This window comes from Lactuca virosa, chromosome 5 (genome assembly GCF_052849685.1).
Source record: "Lactuca virosa cultivar CGN04683 chromosome 5, Lactuca_virosa_CGN04683_v6, whole genome shotgun sequence".
NCBI classification, from domain to species: Eukaryota; Viridiplantae; Streptophyta; class Magnoliopsida; order Asterales; family Asteraceae; genus Lactuca; species Lactuca virosa.
Genome location: NC_136430.1, coordinates 324,497,304 through 324,513,555, shown reverse-complemented (window position 1 = coordinate 324,513,555; position 16,252 = coordinate 324,497,304). Strand labels below are relative to the sequence as shown.

Sequence of the window (16,252 nt, the reverse complement as noted above, 5' to 3'; positions counted from 1 at the left end):
ATTCTAAGACCCTAGTTTTTAAAAAGTTCAAATTACACCCTTATGATTCTATTAAGTTAATTAAATGTATAATTAAAAGAGAGTTAATAAATCCATAATGATATGGTTTATATTTAATTAAATTAAAAGGTATAATTTATTAAATTATACCACCTAGTATTTTAAAAGTGTAAAATACACCTTTATACTATATATAAAATTAAAAGTCTAATATTATTATATGTATAAGTAAAGAGTCAGTTTTACCGTTAGTAGGCCTCATTCACGAAGCTGGTCTCTAAGGGGTGTTTAAGGAAATTGCCTATAAAATGGAGATTGAATGGGTATCCACTTTTACCCACCGCACTCTTGACTAGTGGAGGGTCGTTAGCCGAACGGGTAGGATATGACACAACCTTCCATTATAAGTATAATGAATACGAAGTAACTAAACACTTTATAAATTCTCAAATCTTAGTTACTTTAGGAAAAATGTGGAGTTGGTGCTATTCCATGAAATCACACTTTGTACCCTTGCTAACACGTTAGTGGAGCGTGTGTGGTTAACCGGCACACTAATTGGGCTCTAAGCAAAGGTGGCAAAGGGTGACTCGATATTTGTCATAGATCGATGGAGCGTGTGTGGTTAACCGGCATGTCGATTAGGTGACTGTAACATTGGGGGCACCATGTATATTTGCATGGTTATCCACAACTTGTTTGCGATCCTCGGAATCCCAGTCACAAATGAAGGGCACACTCGAGATTTAAACATGCCATTGAAAAGTTCAATGAATCTCAAAGGATCTAGGAGTTTCAATTCATTTAAAACTTAATTTTCAATTTTCGTTTTTCATGGTGGAAATTGGTAAATCGTCATTTACCTACCTTCAAATGTTCTGCAATTTGGATTACGGCATCCCTCTTCCAAATTGTAGAATATTGTCTTGGGACCTAGCCTTAATATCTCATTTGGGTGTTTTATTATGGACTCAATCAACTAACTTGAAATTCTCTCATTTTGTAGATGTCAAAGTCTGACAACTATGGTTTTCCTGAATCCGTTGGAAAGAGTTTTCCTCACGAAGATGATGTTCCACGATTGGATTGTGGAAATGGAAATCATGCTTCACTTCCTCCACCTCCTCCGATAATTCTCCCTGACCCACCTGTTAAAAGACTTGAAAAGTTCAAGGTCACTCAAGCCCTATTGGCAAAAAGACACAAAGATGGAAAGTCTGTATGTGCTCATATCTTGGATATGAAGTTGCATATTGATAAATTGGGAATGTTGGGTGTCGATGTCTCAAGGAAGTTGGTTGTTGACTTGGTTCTTCAGTCACTTCCCAAATCATATAGTGAGTTCATTAAAGAGTACTATGTGATGGACCACGACGTAACCCTCATTGATTTGACTTATTTGCTTATTGCTGCTGAATCAACGATGATTTGGCGCACTGGTCAAGCAAATTTGTCTGGTAAATCAATGTCTCATCCTTCTGTGGGAAATGGCTACATTGGAAGTCCAGAAAAGTTTTCTTTACACAAGAGAAAGGCTGAGTCTGAGATAGTCCCGTGTACCATTCCAAAAGAATCCATATGTTTCTACTGCCAAAAGAGGGGGCATTGGTTACGAAGCTGCCCTGACTACCTGACAGATCTAAGAGATGGGAGAGTCAAGATGTATGACTCTACTTCAGGTAAAATCCACTATCTAACTCTATTAAGTTCCTATTTGGAGATTCTAAATACATGATGTGATAAGATTACATGTTGATGTTTTGTAGGATCGAAGAAAAGAAAGGACTCTTAAAGGAAGAAGTGAGCTAAATCTGATCGCGAAGAAATGGATTTCGATCGCATGATTCGATGATCGGATTTTTGGAGCTGCTACTTTTAGAGTTATGATAGATTGCTTAGGAATATGTAATAGCATAGTTTTCATTTGAATTGCATTGTAAGGACAAGTTTTTCCGCACCTTTTATAAATAAAAATAAATTTTAGTTTTTGTCTTATTTATATTTCCTTGCAATGGCATGTATGAAAATTGATGTTTGTGTATTTCTATTTTTAGCAATGTTGAAATGGATGTGATTCTTAGTTATGTTATTTATGGTAATGTCGAGAATTTACCAAATAAGGAAAGATTCTTGTCGCCCAAGTTTCAGTTGGACAGAAACTTGGAATCATACAACTTGTATTGTATGATGAATGAGAACCTTCATATCTGGAAAATTAAGGCTAATTCCTTGACAAAAGGTCAAGTGAAGGACTAGGAGAGCTGGTACATAATGTTGTGCACTGGTCAAGTCCACCACAAAGAACAATAAATTATTCGTCATGATTTACTAAAGCTTAGTAAATATGGTTATACTTAAAAGATTAAGTATAATTCTGAGTTGTTGAAAGAGTTTCAATGAAAGGCGGAACGAATAAGAAGAATCAATAAAGCATAAAGATAAAAGTGTCTCTAATCTGAAAAGATGGGAGAGTACTTTTGTATCAAGTTTTATGATCATCTTGTTGATTATGAAACCATATCACAATTGATCCTCTAAGGACACCTTAGCGCACTAGTATGGCTAAGAATAGGAATCGGAAATTGTTGAAATGGTTAAATCAAAAAGGGATGAGTCATACTTCGTTCCAAAATCAAGTCTTAGAGTCATACTCCAAGATTGTGACTTGAGTGACACATCTTAAGAAGTTTTTAACACACTCATCAAATGTGGAGTAGAAAAATGTTTTCTTACTCTTGCATGTTTGAAATTGGTAAGTTGTGATGTCTTGGATAAGATAAAGACCAACTATGACCAATTGTGTGAAGCGTTTGTCTTGATAAGAATCCTCACCAACTCCCGAATATTTGTTTGTCAAGAAATGTTTCTTGACAAGAGAATCTTATACGTCAATAGGTCAGTGGGAGTCTAAATGATCTTGAAAAGGTTCAAGAACTAATCATGAGTAAACCTATTAGACACTAGCACACGACTTGAGGTTTGTAACCTATCGTGTTGACATATTCTTGTTTTTGTGCCATTCCAGTAAAGTTACTTATGAGTTCTATGAGTTCTCATTTGAATGCATAAAGGCAAGCACCATGTTCAATGAAACTACATTGACTAGTATAGGTGAGCTGCTAAATAACTTGGAAGCAATGGTGGGACCCTTTGATGGCAAGAAATTAAGAACGAACAAGTTTTGTCCATAAGAGTTTGGATTTGTCACAAACATTATCTTATGATTATGGTTATGACAAATTCACATGGATAAGAGCACACACACCATAAAATCTAAGTGTCATAAGGTTTCTATCCTTCATGAAAATGATTGTGAGGAAACGCTTTCACTAGGAAGATTTTAAGGAGTTAGCTGTTGTGTAAATTGCATTCTCAAATTCGATTATGATTACGGCATCCCTCTTCATAGTTCGAATTGTGAGATTTGGCAATTAATTTAAACATTGAAGACTTAGTGCTATAAGTGCTGAAATTGTTTAGACACACATATAAGCTATCTAAGGAAAGGTGTATGAGGTTGAGAAGCTTAGATAAAGGCTTATCGAAGCATATCGTATTAGAAATATGAACTTTGGAAGTCAATAAGTATTGCTTTCTAGAAGTCCAAATGTTTTCTCAATACATGTCAAAGCTAGTGGGAGCATAAATGTTATGCTGGTATGGATATAATCATCATGTTAGTGGGAGCATGATTATTATTTTAAGTGTTGCATGTTAGCAATATTAATTATAGAAAACAAAAGTTTCACTTTGCAAAGTTGCAGGTGTTGAAAAGTTGTTTTGCTACAATTAAGGGATAGAATATTATACTTCGTTTTGAAATCTGAAAGCTTGGGTCAAGAAATTTTAATCAAATTTAGTCAAATGACATATATGGATGTTATGTTGAAAAGATTCAACTTAAAAGGATTCTATATATGGCAATATTATAGCAAGAAACTGGTAAAGTATCACGTTTTTCATTATGAATCGTGTCCCATACGCTTCGGGTATAGGATCGATTGCATATGTTGTAATATTTGACCGTTCTAAAATTTTCCAAATGCCTAGGGCATTAAGAGGGAAAGGGGACTAGAACCGGATTGACTAAAATAATTAAACAACTGTCGACGACAATCTAAGGTTCCCTAAGGATTGGTCACTTGTGAGCAGTTGGAAGTATAGTCATGAATGGACCATATCGACATTATTATGAATAGATAAGACTCTATTCACAATAAGTTGTCATACGACAAATATGGAAATGTTTCCATATTGGGAGTTGGACGTTAAGAATTTTATGTCTAGATTAGAAACTTTTATGTAAGAAGGATGTTCAATGGAATGTACTTTGAATGTGAGACTTCACATCTATGGAATTGTTTTGTAACAATCTCCAATAGAGAAATTTGTAATTTTATTGACAAAGTCTTGGTGACTTTTGTACAATAAGATTACAAAAGGATAATTGCATAAAATGTTAGAATCTAACATATTCTAATAGTGGCAAGAATCTGGTATTGTTACACTAATGATAAGGATTGAGAATTGTGAAATGAGTATCATTGGAAATGTGTTCAGTTGATCTGTTTCACAAAGTAAGGACCATATGTAAACATAGTGTGCATGCTTGGAGCATGAGACAACTGTTGTTATAATTCAAGTAATAAGTTGATTACCCGAAACAACGAATAATGAGTAAACAATATGGTGATTAAATAAAGGTGTCTTATTTATACTCAAAAGTTTGGGGCCATATTGGATTCGATTATTCTTGTGTTTCACTTTGCATGTTTTGACTTCCTGAATAATAAGATTATTCGAACGTTCCACAGTCGCTCATACTTTGGGAGTAGGTATGAAAGAAGATTGTCATGAATTGGTTTGTAGATTTTCTAAAGTTTATTAGACATAGCAAAAGTTTGCTGCAACGTTCATGAGTGCTTATGAATAAGATTTGAGCATTGGATTAAACCCACGCTCACTTTGATCGCTTCATGGATTTTATCACGAGTGATTGGTGAGACGATAATATCTTATATTCTTAAAACCGAGACGTGTGAGTTGTATTCTGCAAGTCAGTTTCACATTGATAATATGTAAACGCACCAATAACTTGGTGTTATAAAACATATTATTGTGTATGATTCGATGAGTAGGTACAAGCGAGCATTTGAGTCGAAGTTTATCCATTCCTTTTACACAAAGTGGGATAAAAGCGATATCTGTGGGCCCCTCGATGATTTAGTGATGACACCCTAAGCGTTTGGCCAAGCCGTAACTAAGTTGATGTGTTCAATTGTAGTCTGTTGTCAGTCGTCATAAATCAGAAATCGGGAAACAACACATGAACATAGAGTATAATTAAAATCCATGTCTCAGTTCATACGATATATAGAATGGAGGAATATATGATCCCTTATCTAAAGGACGCGTTACTGATAAGATCAGAGTTGACAGCGGCTTTTGAAAGCTACGATTGCTGATCAGGTTCCGAAGTCATATGCAAAATAGTTATTAGACTTATCCAAGTGGGAGACTTTTGGATTAGGTGTCTAAACCCATAACTATTTTGGTATGTACTTGACCCGATTGTGAGCATGGTCCTTTTGGGTTGCCTTCACCATAGTAACTGATATGATGAATTAAGGAGAAAGAGGGTTACTTATGATTTATTAATATATTATATGAATAATATATTAAAAGAGAAATCATATTGTTTAATTAATATTAGTCAAGAATTAATAAGAATTAATTTTGTGGCTAAAGGAGATTAATTAAACTTGGGGGGGGGGGCTAATATTGTAATTATAAGATAGTTGCATAAATGGGCTAATGGACTCCATAGAAGTTGGAGTGGACGAAATCTATAGGGAAACCCATTAGAATTCGTCCAAGGCTTCTAAGGAGGGAGTCCATGGGCTGCTTAGGGCCTAAGCAGTCAGATTAGGGTTTCTTGGTTGAAAACCCTAATAGCCTAAGTATAAAAGGAACCCTAGGCAAGCCAAAAACGTCCCTAACCTTCTAAGAGAAACCCTAGGACGTTTTTGGTGCCTCCCCCCTCTCTCCTTGTTCATCTTGTTGCATATGGTGTTTGTGACTCCATTAGAGGTGCAACATTTGAGGCACTAGGCTTTCAGAAGTCAATTACGAGAAGGATTCAAATTGTTATTGCAACATAACAATCAAGGTAATATCTAAACTCTATTCTTTTGTCAATTTCGATTATTGTATGCTAGAATTAGGGTTTATGAGCTTTGGATGATTATTGCATGTATATTAGACAAACTAGATCCAAAGCTTTAGGGTTTGCATGTACACCATAGGATTGATGTAGTGCTCATAACCCATCAACAAATTGGTATCAGAGCCGTAGTTTGAGAGAATTGGATGAACATTCGTGTGAATCCAGACTCAAACTAAGAAACTACAAAAGTTTTAAAAATGGTTTGCAAATTTTTTTTAAAAGTAACCAAGGTAGGATGTGATGTGTATGATCAGTCGGAGCAAGAAGGTATACCCTAACTTACCCTACTGTTATTTGATATGATGTTTATGATAGAACAACATGCTAGTGATAGGCTAGGGATATTTAGGAATTGCATGATAGAGTTGCTTGATGTATGATGCCTGATAGCCTACGGTTACGTCTTGTGTGAAATTAACATCATTACTGTAGTTTCTTAGTGTATGCATCATAGTTGTACATAACTAAGATTTTATAGCCTGAGAATGTTTGGTTTAGCCTTATTTATTATTCCTTTTTTGGTTGTGGGCTTAGGGTATAATCAAGTATTCGAATGTCTATAGGATCCAGTGTTATGTATGATTAGCATACGCGAGTGCTACATGGTTGGTGGAATTTTCATGGGTGAGTCTATGTGTGAGCAACTGGCCAGATGAGGAATGTTTAGCCACTCTCAAAAGAGTGAGAATAGGATGTATACGCATTCTAGTTGTTGTATTTGTGTGGGTTGTTGTGATGATCCTTGAGAAAAATACGGGTAGGCGTGGAAGGTGGTATGGGCCCGCACTACTGAAAGCACATGACCCGTACACGTAGAAACAAAGTTACAAACCCCAAGGTTTTAGTCTCGTCTTGTGATTGTAGCAATGGGTATTATGGATTTTCTGATGTGTCTTGGTTTAATTTTAGAATGGTTGAGACGAGACGATTAGGATCTGGAGCGGGTGGCCAGGATAGACTAGGTTTGACAGATGATCAGATTCGGGAGATCATCGCCAATAAGGTGGCTACTGTTGTCCAGAGGTCTATGCCGAAGACGTTGGGTCTATCAAGACCGCTATGATTGAGATCTTTGATGATCGTTATACTACACTTTTTGACGTTGCTGTTATTGCAGCTACCACGACTGTTTCTGCGGCGGGGATTCTAGGAGAGAGATCTTTCCAGTATCGGGACTTCGACAATATGAAGCCCCCAAAGTTTGAGGGGCTCAGGGATCCGAGTGTGGCGATGAGGTGATTGTCTTATATGGAGGGTTGTTTCTTTACATGTTGCTGCCCTGTTGACCAGAAGGTCAAGTGCACCCTGAACCTGCTGCGGTTGGGGGCGAAGGATTGGTGGAGATTGGTGACTTATGCTTACACTCCTAAGCAGAGAGCTGCTATTACTTGGGAGAGGTTCTCGGAGATGTTTCGATCGAGATACGTTCCCTTGGTGGAGAGGGAAAGGTTGGCTCTAGAGTACTAGGATCTGAGACAGACGACTGAGACGGTGACAAAGATCACCAAGATGTTTACTGACAGGGCTCTTTTCTACCCCGAGTTTGCTTGTCTGAGTGCACTCAAATGACTCGGTACTTGAGCATGCTCAAGACGGTTATTCAGCAGTTTGTGTCCACCTAGCGTTATGTTACCCTCGCTGAGCTCCAGGGTGCTGCAAGGATGTGGGAGATTGAGATTAAGATTCAGACGAAGGAGTTCAGGCATGATCCTATTCAGTCACATCCTACAACAAAGCGGTTCAAACCTGTTGATTCGAGGTCCGGGCACAGAGGGGCCACACTTGTGGCAAGTGCAGCAAGGTTTATGAGGGTGCTTGCCGATCATCTGCTGGATGCCACAAATATGGCAAGGAGGGGCACTTCACGAGGGATTGTCGCCAATCGGCCCTAATACCGAGTGCCAAGATTTGTTATCATTGTGATCACGTGGGCCTTGTGAAGGCCTAGTGTCCATTGTTTGCGGCTAAGCCGGTGCAGGGTCCAACGCCAGCCACTCTGAGGATCACAAATGGACACCAGGGTAGGGCGGAGCCCCCGAGGGCTCGAATGGTGGGATTATTGAAACATTCTCCTTTATTTCAAAGGAAATACGATTGAGTATGTCGTTCCGGTACATTGTTCTTATGAAGTATTTTCATTTCATTCAGATTTTGAGATAGTGACTATACCAAGTAGAAATATGTGATTGTGTAGATTTAAAATTGTATTTGAAAACCATTGTTATTTCTAATGAAGATATTTACTATTTTATATTAGTTTATGATTGAGTACTTTGTTTTTTTTTTAATTTATAGTTTTAATCGTCAACTCATATTTTATTTTGTTTTATGATATTAATTTTTTATTTTACTTTATCTTAGTATTTTTATTGTGTTGACTTTTTATAACTTTATATGTATTTTTATATGTTCTCCGTGTTTAATGTGGGTGATAATCTAATAAATTTAAAAACAAAAATGAGAATTATAAACTCACATTATGTAAATGGCCACGAGGATAGTTTATTCAATTGAACAGCTTTATGGTACTTTCACATCAAAAATATTGGATAGTATGTGCCATCATGTAGATATGTATGTGTCATCACATAGATGTGTGATTATTTCATAGTAGTGATTTTTACCCATTTATTGTTAGGGTAATTTCGTAATTTGGTACAAAGGGGTTTGGAGTAATAATAAGGGTCTTAGTGGAAATGATTAAAAGGTGAAGGGGTGAGAGCATAAGTACGATAAGTTGAGGGTTAAATTCTAATAAAATAAACGCAAAATATGGTTATCATCTCCATTACGTATTTATGCTACACAGACCTCGCGCTCGCTTTCCTCTGTTCAAAATCTACATCGATCACTGCCACCATCGTTACCTCGACTTCCGCCTTCCGTCGGCGCTGGTACCGCATTGAAGATCACCACTTTCTCCTTCGTTCACTTTTGTACCGTGCTCCAAATTTTGAAGCCCTAGTTTTACCAATTGAAATTTTGATTAGGTAATCACTTCCCCAAATTTTGATTAAGGTGTGATTAGGGCTCGAAAAACTTCAATTCGAGCTTAATTACCCGCATTTGATGTTGTGTTCATCATTACCAAACGTCGAAGGTAATTTTATGCTTTCCTCAATCTCTATTCTCTTCTTCCTCATTGATTGGTCAGGAACGATATCCTCCTCTACCTACTTTTTTGGTTCTCGATTCCATTCCGATTCCTATTCACAATCACACACTTACACAAGCACATATGAACACACACAATCAAAAACACATAGAAATATGCAATCGCTTATGAAAGGAGTCGATTTTTCTATAATTTTATTTTATGTTTCCGATTGAGGGATATCGTGGTGGCATTTGTTCCCCGCTGTTTTGTTTTGAGGTTTTATGATCGATTTGCTGTGTGTCTCTGAGGAATGTTGGATTTTTTTGTGATTTTCTGTTATATATCTTCCGGATTCTGTAAATTTTGTTGATTTGATAGAGTCGAGGTGTAGATGTTTCTTAATAGCTTTGTTTGATTTTCTTTTTTCAATGAATTGATCCAGGATTACTTGCCTTAAGTATGAATGTTTGATTGCTCGACTAGGGGATTCCCTCTTTGGTTACACTTCATTCCTGGAATCCAATTTCGGACCACAAATGTCCCTTACCAGGTACTCCATTACCACACACAGTGTTAATTATAGTTTCATAGTGTTTTTCATCCTATACATTTTAAGTGTCTTTTAGTAGGTAAATGGCATCAATCAAATCTATACAATTATTTAGGACTTAACAGACCTATATGAATAAATGTTCATTTTTTAAGTTCTATCTCTCTAGTGCATGTGGGAATACGAAAGATATGCTTATGATTAACTCCTTGCAAGTATATTTCTCAGTATGTTGTCATATATAACATGTTAAGAATGAATATGGAGACGTTGAGTGGGCCTATGAAATTGGTGGAGAGCTATATGTAAAATAGGCAGCAGAAACTACTTTATGTTTTAATACAACCGTTCCTTGGGTAATATGCAAGCAAAGTGATGCACCTGATCCAATTGTAAGTAAAGTTGCCTCAACTTATAATCAGGAGTCTATATCTATGTCAATTGTGAACACATACAAACTGCTAAATTGAAAGCTCTACAGTAGATCAAGCTTCTGTCTGCTGGATACTCGATTAAATGCCCCATTTGTGTGTTGAATCTTACATTAGTTTCACTATTTCTTCTTCAAGCGATTCTATAGCCTGGAATGAAGTTTTTTAATAGGGTTTTAACACAATGGCACACCAAATTGCAGATAAATTCATCATACATTGCCTGGAATGAAATCCAAGAACAATTTATCTTATTAGAATTGCAAAGATCGAACTACGCTATTGTCTCTAATCTTCGAACATGGGTATTTTACTATTTTTACCCATTACATGAACCTTTCTCAAAATTATTACATTGTGGATAATTTGATATTATGCTTTGCTTTTGAAGGATGGTTCTTTGGGGTAGCGTGTTTGCAAGAGATATCAAAGCTTTTATTCAGAATTTGGTGCCATAATTGAGGTGATTACCCAATATTTTTTTTTATCATGTGGGACACCAATTATTTCAATTTTGTTTTTTAAGCTTGATGCTTTTTGAGGATGGAAAATCTGATTTTGATTTGTTAGAAAGAAGGCTATGGAATAGGGAGAACCTAAAGTTCCTTCTGGCAGATAGGTAATGTGAAGTTGATTTAAGGTATTGTTTGGTACGATGAAATCGGAAAAGGAATGGAATGGTTCATTCCATTGTTTTGCTTAATGGAATGGACCAATTCTAAAGGTATATGTTTCTCTTCTATTTCAATTTACCAATTCTAGTACAACATTGTAAATCCTAGAAATAGCAACATTCTTTCATTACTTGTTTATTATGGCATCCTACTTTCATTCCTTTCTATTTACAACATTGCAGATTCAAGAAATAGCTACATACTTTCACTACATGTTTATTATTGCATCGCAATTTTCATTAAGGTTGAGCATACCAATGAAATGATGCATTCCATTAGCTTGCTTATTGCATTCCAATCCATGATCATTCCATTCCATCCACTTAATCTCATATGTATAGTAGTGTGATATTAAGAAAGCAACAAATTGAATTTTTAATCCCCCTGCAGTTCATCTGGGTCCACAGATATTGATGCTACATCAAGCAGGGGACATACTACTATGGACACCCCCTTTTGCCCGATAAAAATGGAAGTAAGTTTCTCATACTTCCATTTTCAATTGGTATATGCTTCTAATTGATATGATTTAATTTCGATAAATTTAATAACTAAGTTTTTTTTTACATGAATATGTTTTTAACTTTATATTACCAAAAACCAATCATAGTTTGATGTTCTTTTTTCTCACATTTGTACTATTTTCTTTAACTGATTTACTCACTTTATATTGTTAGAGGTGTTCCCTACATATCTGGAGTCTTGACCTGTGAAGACATGGATAAACTATATTTTAATAATTAGAGTAACTATCACATTTCCAATTATTATCTTTTTATTATACGTAAACAAGTTGTAAAACATTTTTTTTTTCTAGGCCTTGAATCGTGCAGGTGGTAAAGCATGGAATAAGGGCTCTGAGGCAGCTTTGGCTAATGTAAGTTTCATTTGAAGAGTAATAGATTAATATTTTGCAATACTATTTCATCAACATTGTTCAAAGGATATTGAGAATGCAAAGACAATTATTGTAGAAAAATAAACTATAAGAGTTAAATCTTTTTTTTTGGGTTTTATTTTTGTGTAATTTTTTAGAAGGTTGTGTTAATGTTTTGTTGACTAGGTGATCTTTGTTTGCATAATAATTAAGATAGAGCCCTACGGAAAATAATTTTCCCCCAAGTTTTCGTTTATTTTAATTTGAGAACAATTTATATAGTGTGGGTTTATTTAAATTTGAGAACAATTTATGTTTACTATTGACTAGTTCCATGATATATATATATATATATATATATATATATATATATATATATATATATATATATATATATATATATATATATAGTGTGGGTTTATTTAAATTTGAGAACAATTTATGTTTACTATTGACTAGTTCCATGATATATATATATATATATATATATATATATATATATATATATATATATATATATATATATATAAGCGGGTTAAATACAAAAATCGAAACAAAAATCAATGAGGAATTTTATGGTCGATCGTTGGATAAATCAGTGACGAGATTTTATGGTCACTAATTGGATAAGCCAGTGATGACTATCTATGGTCACTAATTGTATAAGACAGCGACGACTTTTTATGGTCACTGATTAGATAAAATAGTGATGACTTTCATTGATTAGTGACAACATTTAGTGACGAAATGGGCCGTCTCAGATTCAATTACCATTATACTTTAGTTACTATTTAGTGACAACTTTTATATTTAGGTCAATAATCAGGTTTTGTGACGGACCTATAGTGACGACCCCAAGTTTGGTCCGTAAACCATTTAGTGACGACTCCTTCTGTTGTTAGTGACCATTTTTTTTTGTCACTAATTGGCATTTTTTTTGTAGTAAATTAGCACTTCAACCTGTGGTGGAAACTTTGCCCACATTCTTCGAGAATCCTAATTAAACCTTGATTTTTCTTTCTTAACACATGAGATACCTGCAACAGATTGTCAGACTCATCTAATACCATCTTTTTTTCTACAATCTTACATAAATTTTATTAACAGATAACCCAATTAAGTAGAACGAGATAGCAACTTTATGTATGTCAATGTGTGCACAATATACCTACCAAAGAATCTCGTAACATCTAGGAGTTATCCTGAAATGACACTAAATTAAAACTTAATCAATTAAATTAATAATTTCTTAGATGAAACACATGATCTCAACCATGTATGTGTGTTGCTACTATCAGTAGAGTCTAAAAATGTTGTGATGGTATCGAATTGTCGAAGTCTTTATATGGTAGTAGTTGAAATATTACATGACTGTCTATATCGAAGGTTACACACCTTCGATATATCTATGTATTTTAGTAGGCACAATTATTTTGTAACACTCTAATAGTTGAAGTCCTACTATACTTTTTGTATCTATTAAGGGCACTACAAATAGTGATGATGCTTAGTTCATTTGTAACTTTTACACACTCATATCTCAAACACTTGTACCTTTTCATCCTTTTAGATAATATGAGCCGAAACTAGATCTTATATACATCTCCTGTTCATATTTCCTGATTGTAATCGTTACTTGATTGATTTCTTGATTCATCAAGTGGTATCAAAGCGGGAATCGTCAAATCGCTTGAGGAATTTCATTCTCGTTTTCATATGTTGATTCACTCTTTCTGATTCAACTTTTTTCTGCATTTGAAAATGTGTTCTTCGAGCGATCTCTGTGATTTATCAATTCTACAATTGAGAATCAATTAATTGAATCTGATTTCATTCTTATTTAATCTTTTATTATTTTCTAAACAAATAGATGGAAAACATGAATGTGAATACAATCATGAATTATGCAACTCTCCTTGGTTCTTCCACGAAAACTATAATGTTACTTCCAGAGTATTATGATCAGTGGGCAGATCGTAAGGAAGTTTATCTAACAGGAATTGATGAAGATTTATGACGCTCGATTGATAAAGGACCATGTCGAGCTCATCTTGTTCAAGCAGTGGGAACTCAGCACATAATGAAGATGTGACGGTGGATCGTTTGAAGAAATAAGCAAATAATAAAAGGTGTATTCGTGAAGTATGAGGAGCCTTACAATCGATGGTCTACAATTACATTAATGGATGCAAAACAACATAGGAGGTCTGTAATACGCAGGAGAAATTTCAAGGAAATGAGTGCACAAAGAAGAGTTCGGTGACTCAATGTTTGTCCGAGTTGGCTGATTTTAAGCCAAAAGAGTTGGAGTCCATCGAATCATATTATGATCATTTCAATGAGTTGATTTACAAGTGCTCAAGGTATAATGTGGTTCGAACTATTCTAGAGTTCAACATTATCTTTATTCTTGGTTTAAGGAAAGAATGGAAGAACATTTGTTTGATGATCAAAACGCATGAAAACTTCGACTCTTCCTCTTTGTCAAATCTTTACAACATTCTCAAAGCTCATGAGTATGAGGTCAAAGAAATTGTTGATATAAGGACAAGATGAATTTTGGTGGTCCTTTGACATTGGTCTCAAAAACAAATGTTAAATAAGTTTGTTCAGATGAAGAATAAGATGTTGGTGAAAAAGGCTTGATAATGGATTCAGACGATGAAACAGTGACCTATTATTCAAACAATAATGTCAAAAAGTTTTAGAAGAAGCCTATGAACAATAATTTCAAAAAAAGTTCATTCAAGAAAACATCTTCAACATCTAGTTCTAATGTTCAGCACAAAGGTGATGAGAAGTTAGGACAGAAGAAAAAAGAGAAGAAGGGTGAGAAGAAACTCACTAGAGATTCAGGATATGATTGCAATTATTTCAATTGTAAAAACCATTTGGCAAGAGATTATATGCTTAAGAAGAGAGAGGAGAAGCAAGATAAAGTCAAGGACGAGGCCTATTATGCCATGAAGATTGAAAAACTTAGAGCCAAGTCTAAGAATCTATCTCTGGTTGCGAAGAACTTGAGAGAGGATGAGGGCACTTATCGAATCTGGTTATTTGGATCGGATGATGAAGAAATGCGTCACTCAACGCACATGGGAATGCAAAGACCAACTCGATGAGTTGGAGAGGACCAACTCGACGAGTTGGACGGGGTTTGGGAAACCCTACATCCGAGATTTTGCACCCTATTTAAACACCTTATGCTTTAGGGTTTGGCCTCATTTCCAGCCTCCACTGTCCTAACCCTAGATCTCGAAACCCTAATGCTATTGTGAGTGATTGTGAGCCATTTTGAGTGTTCTTGTGGGTGTTTGAAGCTCTTGGAAGGAAGGAATGTTTGAAGGAACAAGGAAGAGTTGCTAGATCCAGAAACCTCACTCCATTTTTGTCACTTTCGGGTAATCAAGTCTCAAACTTGCCTAATAGTTGATTAGATATCCTTCTTAGCACCTTTTGCTTGTTTTTGGTCCAAATGATATGGTCCTTGAGAGTTGGACGTCCCAAATGGAAAGCACTTCAGATCTAGAGTCTTGAAGGACTTTCATGGCATAAAGGTGCCAACTTTATGGACATGGAAGTCCCATGCAACCTTTAAGCCATCATTTTGGCCTTTTAAGCTTCTAATGGCCATGCATGTAGGGAAAGCTGGGAACTTTACGTGATATTTTGGTTCTTATGGTCCAAATCTACGACCTCATGGTCTACTTTGTAGTTTAGGTGGTATTGAATTAAGACCTTGGCCCTTTTTGGGTTAGGGTTTGAGCTTATTCTCTTTACGAAGGGATTAATGCGTAAAGTTGGAAACTTTACCCTTCTCAAAAGGTATTTCCAGTCTAGATCTAGAGTATTGGGTTCAGATCTGAAGAATAAAGGCTTAATGCATTAAGAAGGAGTAAACAGACTGAAGAACTCGACGAGTTCACGAAGGAACTCGGCGAGTTGATGTGAGTATGTCCCGATTCTGTTAAAAAGGAAATAACTTGACGAGTTAAGGAGAACTCGATGATTTGATTCGTAGTATCACAATTCTGTGGTTTATGGGAACTCGCCGAGTTGAAGGAATAACTCGACGAGTTGAGTCAACTTGGAGCGTTGACTTTGACTTTGACTTGGATGATGACTTTGACCTTGAATTGACTTTGTCCAAGGTTGACCCCTGGAGGGTTATGAAGTACGGAATGGGTTCTAAAGGGTATTTACATGTAAAGGTTTGGGCCCAATTTGGAAAATTGGGCCATTGATGGCCTTTCATGGGTTTTATAGTTTGGGCCTCGATGGGTCGGGGGTGAAACAGTCATTTCACCCCAAGTAAGGATTATGGATCATGGTTTGGGACCCAATTGCTAATTGGGTGATATTTTGGTATTGATAGCTCAAGGAGTTGTCAGGGCAGC

The 16,252-nt window shown here is 35.7% G+C and overlaps 1 long non-coding RNA gene across 7 annotated transcripts; it reads left to right on the top strand.

Annotated features, from left to right (window-relative positions):
• Nucleotides 1-9,032: 9,032 nt before the first annotated feature.
• LOC145110811 (uncharacterized) lies at nucleotides 9,033-12,153 on the top strand. 7 transcript variants are annotated; one of them, XR_013710063.1, is made up of 5 exons: nucleotides 9,033-9,216; nucleotides 9,766-9,873; nucleotides 10,508-10,609; nucleotides 10,696-10,767; nucleotides 10,875-12,153. It is a non-coding gene; the product is annotated as an uncharacterized LOC145110811 (long non-coding RNA). The 7 variants fall into 7 exon arrangements; XR_013710060.1 differs by having other exon boundaries at nucleotides 9,033-9,326; XR_013710061.1 differs by having other exon boundaries at nucleotides 9,033-9,873; nucleotides 10,875-11,028; nucleotides 11,369-12,153.
• The last annotated feature ends 4,099 nt before the right edge of the window (nucleotides 12,154-16,252 follow it).